Source organism: Lutra lutra, chromosome 15, assembly GCF_902655055.1.
Source record: "Lutra lutra chromosome 15, mLutLut1.2, whole genome shotgun sequence".
Taxonomy (NCBI): Eukaryota; Metazoa; Chordata; class Mammalia; order Carnivora; family Mustelidae; genus Lutra; species Lutra lutra.
The window spans coordinates 18,367,142-18,378,044 of record NC_062292.1 but is presented as its reverse complement, the minus strand read 5'-3'; the positions used below and the strand labels follow the sequence as shown (position 1 = coordinate 18,378,044).

The following is a 10,903-nucleotide window of genomic DNA, read 5'->3' as shown; positions in this document are numbered from 1 at the left end:
GGAAGAGCATCAGAATTACTCATCTCCTTTAACAGCCATGAGAGTGGATGGTATGGTTTTATGAACATCAGACATGAGAAGATCTAGTCCTTTTCTCTGGTCTTCTGACTACCAAGATGTAAAAAAAAAAAAAAAAATTTACACATAAATGGTTTCATACTCTCTGGACAGAAGTAATGTCAGTCACTTCTCAAATGAAAATAGAACTGGCTCCAGCCCCAGTCTACCAGATTGTCAGGAAATGGATCCTTCGTTATCTACCACATCTACCGCTATCTCCCTCCTTCTGCAAGAACCCCATGACTAAGGCAGTCGCATAGTCTGTCAAACAGCCTTTCTCAAAGAGAGGAGAGACATGAGACAGGATATAGTAGTCTTGCTGTTGATACAGCAATAATGTCTCTGCCCTGCCAGCTCGGGAGGGGCACTGAAGCTCTATGTTTCTGGTGATTTAGCCTCAGTAAGGTAGAGGCTGCCACAGTCTAGCCTCCATTCAAGCCAGCAGAGGCCTTGGAAGGAGGGCCCCTCTGAGTAACAGTCACTCGGTATGGCCTCAGATGCCAGTGCTTGTTACCTGGGCCCCAGGACCTTCTCTCTCCCATTCAATCCCGGCAGACCCCTGGGTGCCCCCTCTGAGGCCCTACTCAGAAGAAGTGATTGAATTTACTCCCAGTCCCTGGGATTTCCTCCAGGATCAGGCAGCTGTTCACTTTTAACTTCCTGAAGCCCAAAAGCCCATTCTGACTTCTTCTGCTTCAAGAGTTTGAGCACCATGAGGAAAGGCCTGCATTTTTAGGAAGAAGAGAAAGCCATCCACTCTCCCGAGGAGGATCTGAACTTTAGGAACACAAAATTCTATTTGCCATCCTGGCAGTGTAGTTAGGACAATGTCTTTTATTCCTTCTGGATGAGTTTCTACCTATTTTTCCAGGATGGAAAGGGGAACTATTACTGCTCCATACACATACACATACACAGCATACAATGAAAAGTCCCACCAGGTCTTCCTGAGGCACAGAAACAGAAAATTCAAGTTGAGTTTTTAATGCCTCACTCTTTCATAGCAGAAAAGGGTATCCCATGACTTTGAGATCTGACCCACTGGTCCTCAGCACTTAATAATGTTTATGCAAATGAATTACTTTTTAATGACAATAACACCTAATTTTGTCTGCCATCAAATTGCCCAGGAAATTGGAATAAAAATGGGTTTTAGAAACAATTTTAGGCATGATTATTGCTAAAATGTATTAAAACGTATCTGCTACCTTTGATAAGATATGATAAATATATTTTACTTTTTTATCTTTTTATAGCTTGGCTAGTTATTTTGTTCAGTCATCATATAGGAAGGCAGGGTACGGTATGGAGGGAGCACTATGAGTATCTACACTTAGACCCAAATTGTTACATGCTTTTAAGTTTTATTCTGCTTGTCACAGTTTTTTTCTCTTGTCAGGACATCAGCTTGGTTCTTATCTGCTGTCATACATGTGAATTTTCTTCTTCAGTTGCTATGCAGTTTCTAATCTATGACCTAGGCAATGAATCAGTAAGATAAACTAACATTGCATGTATAGAGACAGTAAATTGGTTTTGAATGAGATTTTTTTAATGCGTAATTGTCACTGCATAATTGTCACTGCTGAAACCATAGAACATCAACTCAAATTAAAATTTTAGGGGCAAAATTTTAGGGGTGCTTCCTTCTTTTGTCTTGGATATTCCCTATATTCTAAATACTTGACTTTCCTTTGTATGATCTTTCAAAGGTGAGTTGAGTATAATGACAGGTCTATTCTCAGAGATTCCACTAGTTAACATCTAATTCCATGCATAAAGTTGTGGATTTGGGTACCCTCTCATTTTTCCTTCTGTGTGCCCTCCCATTCCTGCCTCATACTGCTCTGTCCCCTTCTTTCCAAGCATTCATGCTGGCAGCACATGGTGATAAAATAAAATTGGCATAGAACTTGGACCACCCCACTGAATCCCAATTTTTCTTACTTGGGAAGTCACATTGCTTCTCTGAACCTCAATCATCTAATTAAAGGAAGTGACAATTCTTCTTACATATTTGTGTGTTGTGAAAATTGAAAGTGATAATGCTTGGGAAAGCATTTTCTAAAAATGTTATTATCCCAATGTAACATTCTTTTTTTTTTTTTTAAAGATTTTATTTATTTATCTACAGAGAGATCACAAGTACACAGAGAAGCAGGCAGGCAGAGAGAAAGGGGAAAGCAGGCTCCCTGCAGAGCAGAGAGCCCGATGTGGGATTCAATCCAAGGACCCTGAGATCATGACCTGAGCTGAAGGCAGAGGCTTAACCCACTGAGCCACCCAGGGGCCCCCAATGTAACATTCTTACATGTCCTTGTTGCTAACAATTATTGAGATATTCTCTGACAGACACTGAGTTAGGCTTTATTACTTTTGTGGGTTTTTTTTTTTAAGATTTTATTTTTATTTATTTATTTGAGAGAAAGAGAGTGAGCATGAGAAGGGGAGGGGCAGCGAGAGAGACAAAATTTTAAGCAGGTTCCATGCCCCGTGTTGAACCCACTGAGGAGCTCAATCCCACGACCCTGAGATCACGACCTGAGCTGAAATCAAGAGTCCGATACTTAACCGAGTGAGCCATCCAGGCACCTCTAGACTTTATAGTTTTTTTTTTATCACTTAATATTCACAAAAATATCTGAAATTATGCTAATAATAATGCTAACTATTGTCCTCACTTTGAGAATGAGGAAACTAATGTTGAGAAAGGCTAACTAATTAGGGGCGGCTAAGTGCCTCAGTTGGTTAAGCGTTAGACCTCAGAGACTCAGGTCCTGATCTCAGGGTCATGAATTCAAGCCCTGCTTTGGGCCCCATGCTGGGTGTAGAGTCTACTTAAAAAAATAAATACATAGACGGTACTCGGAGCGGCCAGACCTTCCGGCTTAACAATTGTCCTCTGTGCCTGCAGCGTCTTCTGCTTCTTTCCCAGGCAGCGCTATCCGGCAGCCAGAAAGTCACCATGTCTGTTCTCAAGATCCACGCCAGAGAGATCTTCGACTCTCGTGGGAATCCCACCGTTGAGGTTGACCTCTACACTTCCAAAGGTCTCTTCAGAGCTTTGTGCCCAATGGTGCGTCCACTGGTATCTACGAGGCCCTCAAGCTCTGGGACAAGAAGACCCACTACATGGGGAACGGTGTCTCAAAGGCTGTTGAGCACATCAATAGAACTATTGCTCCTGCCCTGATTAGCAAGACACTGAACGTCATGGAGCAAGAGAAGACTGACAGACTGATGATCGAGATGGACAGAACAGAAAATAAATCTAAATTTGGTGTGAACGCCATTCTGGGTGTGACCCTGGCTGTCTGCAAGGCGGGGGCTGTCGAGAAGGGGGTGCCTCTGTACAGCCACATTGCCAACTTGGCAGGCAATGCCGAAGTCATCCTGCGGGTTCTGGCTTTCAACGTCACCAATGGTGGCTCCCACGCCGGCAACAAGCTGGTCATGCAGGAGTTCATGATCCTGCCTGTGGGTGCAGCCGGCTTCTGGGAAGCCATGCGCATCAGGACCGAGGTCTACCACAACCTGAAGAATGTTATCAAGGAGAAATACGGGAAGGAGCCACCAATGTGGGGGATGAAGGCAGGTTTGCGCCTAACATCCTGGAGAACAAAGAAGCTCTGGAGCTGCTGAAGAATGCCGTCGGGACAGCCGGCTACACCGACAAGGTGGTCATGGCATGGAAATAGCTGCCTCAGAGTTTTTCTGGTCGGGCAAGTATGACCTGGACTTTAAGTCTCCCAATGACCCCAGCAGGTACATCACGCCTGACGAGCTGGCCAACTTGTACAAGTCCTTCATCAAGGATTACCCAGTGGTGTCCGTCGAAGACCCCTTTGACCAGGATGACTGGGAAGCTTGGCAGAAGTTCACTGCCAGCGCCAGCATCCAGGTGGTGGGGGACGATCTCACTGTGACCAGCCCGAAGTGGATTTCCAAGGCCATGGGCAAGAAATCGTGCAACTGCCTCCTGCTGAAGGTCAGCCAGATAAGCTCTGTGACTGAGTCTCTCTAGGCGTGCAAGCTGGCCCCATCCAATGGCTGGGGCATCATGGTGTCGCATTGCTTTGGGGAGACTGAGGATACCTTTATCGCTGACCTGGTGGTGGGACTTTGCACTGGGCAGATCAAGATGGGGCACCTTGCTGATCTGAGCACTTGGCCAAGTACAACCAGATCCCCAGAAATGAAGAGGAACTGGGTAGCAGGCTAAGTTCACCGGCAGAAACTTCTGAAACCCCCTCGCCAAGTAAGCTCCAGGTGGCGCACCCCAGGTCCTGTGGTCCTGAGTCGGCTCATTAGACCTCTGCTCCCCCCTTTGCCCCCAGCCAAGACTGGCCGGGGCCTCTGCTAGTTAACTGTCCGCTTTCCTCCCTGTGCTGTTCTTTTTTTTTTTTTTTTTAAAGATTTTATTTATTTATTTGAGAGAGAGACAGTGAGAGAGAGCATGAGCAAGGAGAAGGTCAGAGAGAGAAGCAGACTCCCCGTGGAGCTGGGAGCCCGATGTGGGACTCGATCCCGGGACTCCGGGATCATGACCTGAGCCGAAGGCAGTCGTCCAACCAACTGAGCCACCCAGGCGTCCCATCCCTGTGCTGTTCTTGCTGCTTCCTTAGAACTGCTGCAGAAGCCTAACTCGACCATCTGGAACCCTGCTGGAAACCCTAGCTCTGTAGTCGTGAGGTTGGCCCAAATCATTGTTTTCTCACCTTACTTCCCACCCAGTGTCTGGAGCCAAGTCTGTCTATATGATAATCTCTAGGTGTCCACAGGGGAGATCCCCAGTGGTTCTGTGAGCAGAATAAAAAGGCCTCAGTGACCCATTGGGAAAACAAACAAACAAACAAACAAATAAATAAATAAAGGCTAACTAATAATAATTAGTTAGCCTTTATTTATTTATTTATTTATCTATCATCTGGGTTGGAGCTCCAGACCCCAGGTCTGGGTCTTCATACAATGGCAGAATTCAGGTATTTTGGCTCATGGAGATCAGGGAAAGGGAAGAGGCAGCTCAGAAGACATTCTGGAAGGCCCTTCATATCACTCACATCCTGGTGAGTGGCTGTCTCTCCACCTCTCTCTACAGGCACAGAGGCTGCCCTGCCCTGGCCCCTGGTTCTTAGGGCTAGCCTTCAAAGTTCCACCTGAAGAATAATTCAAACTCCCTTCCAGATGGAGGGGTCAGACTCAACTCCCTGACCGGCCATGCTGAATTCCTGTGGCTGCCCATATGTAGTCAGCATTGCAACTTCTCCACGGTGCAGTGGGGTAAGCCAGGCTCTCACACTCGCAGAAACGTTTCTGGTGTCCCAGTCATCCCAGCCAGCAGTAGATGATCTAATAGAAAACTACAGTTTAAGATGCTTAGAGAGTCCGAAGTCCCCTATTTACATTTTATTTGCCTGCTCATTCCCTTACAGCTATGCCCCTGCCCAATCTCTCTATGTAAAAAGCCCAGGATCCAAAGGGATATTGACTCAGAATCTAATAATCTTTAAGAAAAAATTCAGAAATGACTGCAATCTCCTGGTTGAGCTTTCCTTATAACCTGTACCATGTGAACAAAATAGGATTGCCAAAGAGAACACTATAATCTGAGAGGTAGAGGGGTTTATCTAGGTGGAACCATCATGTTCCAGCCTGACACTCTGCTTCTCCCCTACTTTTCTCCATTTACTCATTTATTGACTGGACAGAATTTAAAAACTAATGGCAGTAATAAATATTCTTCGTATCAGCAAATGCTGGTGACAACTAATGCTTACAATTAGCATCATCTCTATTTGACAGATAAAGTAATCAAGGTTCAGGGACTTGCAAAGGTCCCAAAGGCAGGAGGTGAAAGACTGGAATTCAAGCCCAGGTCCAGCTAGAACCAAAGGCTGGTGGTTGCTCCTGGGCCACAGTGCCTCTTAGAACTCTCCTCACCACTCATTCCCCTGTGTCCTGGGACTGCACCAAATATATCTGGAGAGAACCTCAAGACCATATGTGACAACATGAATGGCCCTGACTCTAAAATAATCAGCAAGGTCACTCCTTCCTCACTCTGATTCATGGAAATGGGAAAGATGCCATTAAGGCATACACACCCCTGCCTCAGAAACGCAAGGCAGCTGCTAACAGGGCCAGCCTAGACAGCAGTCCCTGGCTTTCTGCAGAAACAGTCTTTTTTTAAGCCAACATCAAATGTATTCATTCAGAGGACCCCTTCTCCCCATCCCTCCTTAAATCCCTAAAGTGCATTTCTATTTTCTATTCATTTATTTATATATTTTTATTAATTATATTTATTTATTAATTTTCTATTTCTTTATCCCCAGGATTTTATTCCCAGGATTGTCCCAGCCTAGGGAAGAAACTAAAGGTTGGAGTGAACATAAAAACATGTGCTTCTCATTAGATGGTCTGGAACATGAGTTGTAACCTGCCCAACTTCAACACTTGGAATAGAAACACAGCACGCAGTTGAAAACACAATTAATGCTACATTCCCACCAGATCTCTGACTGCTCAAGATCTCTGGCTCCCTACCGACTCATCAGACCCAAAATAAATGCCACCCTCTGGCATTCAAGGTCTTCTGTCAGCTGTGTCTCCAGGTCCTCCTCTTCAAGCCTCCTGTTTAGAGCCCCCCAAAACTCCCTGGCTTAGCAGACAGGCTGCTCCTTCCCTCAATATCTGTCCATCTTGGTTCCTCTGCTTGTGCCTGAAATGCCCTCTCACCTCTGTGCACCTCCCCTAACTCCATCATTTCTTTTAAAGCTCAAAAGAAAAGTCTCCAAGAAGCCCTTCCTCACCAGCCCCTATGCCTATATGTCTTTTTATTAGTACCCAGTCAATGAACCATTTCCTCAGCACTTCCCATGGGTCATCAAGACCTTTTCTGACCAACATGTACTGAGCCCTCTCTATGTGCCAGGCATTGTGCCAAATGCTCTGGATGTCACCCTATTGCTCTGTTCCCTGTTACAGAAAACCTTCTCAAAGAAGTTGTTTATACTCATGTCTCAACTCCTGTCCTCTCATGCTCTTTTGAAACAACTTCAAACAGACTCTTGTCCCCACCTCTGCGCTGAAATTGCTCTTTTCAAGGTCACTAATGATTTCTATGCTTCTAAATCCAATGGTCAATTTCCAGTGCTCTTCTTCATTGATGTCTCAGCAGTATTTGTACAAGGATCTAACTATTGTCTCATCTCATAATGAATGAGTTTTAAGAGAAGTTAGATAATATTCCAAAAAAATCTTCGTATTTGACCTTATGAAATAAAGGTGGGATAAATACATACACACATACACATAAAATCACTATAATTGTGTCAGCTACAACTGTAGTCTGACAAAAGTACAGCTACTCAAATAACTGGTGTTGCTGTTAGCAATATATTTTTTTCCCCTAATTGTTAACTTGGATAGAATTCTAAACAAAGCAAAGTACAATGTTCTTTTGACTTAAATGATTAAATATTACATGTTTGGTAAGTTATACTGAAGATATTTTATAAAGTAGAAATAGAGTCTAGACTCAAATAATTTAATTACATTTTTTTTCACTAAAGTGAATGCTTGACAGTAAAAGTTGTAGGGACCTGGGGCACAACTCATGAGCAGAGATGGTGACCAGCTTTATTCTGAACTATGTTTTCAAGGTTGTTTGTATAGCAAACAGATTTCAAACACAGAACTACTGTCCCCCTCAGAGCAAAGGGTAAGCATACGTACTGCACGTTACAAAAGATTCAAGTTTCCTCAGCCTGGGGTTCCGCTCCTGTCATGCAACTGTATCTCTGTCATTTCCTGTCATTTCATGTATCTCTGGCCCTTCCACACTGCCCTGGGGAACTGAGACTCAGGGAACTAGGGAAGGAAAAGGCAGATACTCTGTCTACCATGATTATCGTAATAAAGGTCTTTATCTATGACCGCAGAGGCTCATGTCTTCTGCCAGCATCCATGAGGCTGTGGTGGGCTGACTTCCTGGCTTGTAAATCAGGCAAAATTCAGACCCTTCAGAGTTCTTGACAATCGTTCCACTGACACTGGAAGTATATTCTTACATCCAAATCTATATTTTAGTCTTGATCTCCTGCTGAACTCCAGGCATTTCTAATTAATTGCCCTCACTACCTGAATATCAAACAGGCATCTCAAACTTAAAGTATCCCAGATAAACTCCTTATCTTTTCCCCCAAATCCTTTTTCTCCTGAAGTGTTTGCCAACACACACACAAAAATGCAAATTCGTCTTCCCAGTTTTTCAGACTGAAAACCTTGGCTTCATTTTGGGGGCCTTTCTTGCTCTTATATTACTCATCTAATGGCTCTCTCAATCCTTTTGACACTACCTTCAAAAAATATGCAGATATCTGACCACTTCTCACCATCTTCACCCCTCCTCCTGGTTGTCAGAACTATTAGCCTCCATGTGGATAACTGCCATAGTCTTAACCAGTCTCTCCCCAAACATCCATGTGACTCCCCAGCTTACCACTCAGATCTCTGCTCAAATGTCACCACTATCACATTGGCCTTCAAAGATGATCCCACTGAAAACAGCCATCTCTCACAGGCCTGCCATGTCCTATTCCTTTGTCCCATTTCATTTTTCTCTCCAGCCTTTACCAGCATCTTATACATAGATGCTCATTTTTTATTGTCTTTCTTCTTCCACTAATTTCTTTCCCATTTCCCTCTATTCCATTGGAATGCTACTGTCAGTCTTTTCAGGGTGTGTCTTTTATTTTTTTCTTTAAAGATTATTTATTTATTTGACAGAGAGACAGAGATCACAAGTAGGCAGAGAGGCAGGCAGAGAGAGGCAAGGAAGCAGGCTCCCCGCTGAGCAGAGAGCCTGATTTAGGGCTCAATCCCAGGACCCTGGGATCCTGACCTTAGCTGAAGGCAGAAGCCACCCAGGCATCCCAGGGTGTGTCTTTTATTAAAGGTGTTCCTGTTCTTTAGCAGCTCCCAGACTGCAGGTACTGGGCCATGTTCACCCTTTGACTCCCACAGCTCCTAACACAGTTGCAGTTACAGCGTAGACTCTGGTTGGTTGAATCAGTCCAACCTATCCAGGTGCAAGCTGGAAGCGATTTATTCTTTCCTACCGTGGCCCCCTAAAACCTGCTCTGTGGAACCAATTTTCTTTGCTCCTGGGCCAAAATCTCAGTCACTCAGAAACAAAACAAAACAAAACAAAACAAAACAAAACAAAAAACAAAAAAATTACAAGTGTTCAGTCTGGTACAGTCATCAAATAATCTAGCCCAATTCATGTGCATTATCTAAACTCTGAACTTTTGTCCAGTTCAAAACTCATCTTCTAGCTCAGGCTGCTCTGCGCTGAGAAGTTCACAGAGGTGGTGGGGATGGCTGAGATGGTGCGTGGTCAGCTTCACTCTCTTCCTCGCTTCACCTCTGTCCACTCTCTAGCTATCCTTCCTGATCTGTCCCAGGATGGCTAAGAGAAAAGGAGATTGGGGAAAGGCATGTGGTCTTATGAGGCTAATGTATTTGCCCATGCCCTCTTCATGATCCTCTTTCTAGAGATACCTCTGGTGCTTCCTCAGAAATTGTACACTGAGGCTACCCCAATGCTGGCTGTGCCTTGCCATCACATGACCACCTGTGACTCCCCCTTTCAACCCCTTAGATCCCTTCATCCCTCCAGGTGGCCTTCTAGGGAAAGATCCCTTGAAGAAGCCCAGTCCTGCTGACTTCCATAGGGTTTATACGCAGACTTTGGACACAATCGCCATTGCCCTTCTGTCAGTGGGCACGCACCCCACTCCCTCTGTGCCAGCTCTCAGCACTCTGTACCAGGTAGGAACAACCCCATGCAAGCTTCCTGCTGCTGGACGCCCAGGTGAGAGTCAGACTTAGCCCTCCATCCCTCCAGGTAACATAGTCCTACTCTCCTTACAGCACCTCCTGGAGTCCTTGTCCCATGGCTTGACATAAGGGCAGTGGACCTTCATCCCTCCCACTAGCCAGTGAGGAAGGTTCAGAAAATGCACAGGACACTGACAATTCTCTGTAAAGAAATTCCCACTTTCCAATCTTTTGTCAACATCAACTTCTTAGTTGAGCCAGAGCTGGTTGGTACGGAAAAGCCAGCAGCATCATGACCCCAGGGTTTCCTGCAAAAGTCTGGCATAGCAGCTCCAGAACCTCCACTTGGGTGAGAGGTGGCACAGAGGGAGTGGGGTGCATGCCCACTGTCATTCCTTTTGGAATGACAATAGGATTTCCCACCAACAGTTTTATTATTAGCCTTTGAAACTCAGGACAAAAGGATGAGTTACAGGTAAGACCCTGTTTTAACATTTGTTGAATTGAATACCACAAATGGAACATGACAAGATACATCTCCAAACAAGGTCTACTACTCTTGAGACAAATCCAAAGTCCATCTCTGCTTATCTGATGGATTGGATCATCTGATGGATTCTTAAGTTCCTTTCTGGGAAAGTCTTCAACCAGAAGCCTGGAGAAGCAGTGAAGGAACAGTCTTTGATAGGAGAGTTTTTTTTGGTGGTGTGGTTGTGATGGACACATGGAAAAGATGACCATGCCAGCCAAGAGTTTGTAATGGGACAGAAACAGTGTGGATAGTCAGTCTAGGACTGGTTCTATCCAGGACACTGGGACGCTTTTATGATAGGAGAAAACTGCCTCTGCTGAGGATTGCCTGTGGCAATCCTAAATGTCCTTATTTAAACATTAGTATTGACCTGAAACTCCCTCCTCCTTTTTTTTTTTTTTTTTTGCCCCCAAACTCCATATCCCAGTAGAAATTCCTGGGGATATGCTTCTCACCAGCTTAGGC

General features: G+C 44.7%; 1 pseudogene; it reads left to right on the top strand.

The window, feature by feature from the left end:
- Positions 1–2,851: 2,851 nt before the first annotated feature.
- LOC125085800 (alpha-enolase-like) lies at positions 2,852–4,402 on the top strand (annotated as a pseudogene).
- Positions 4,403–10,903: the final 6,501 nt, after the last annotated feature.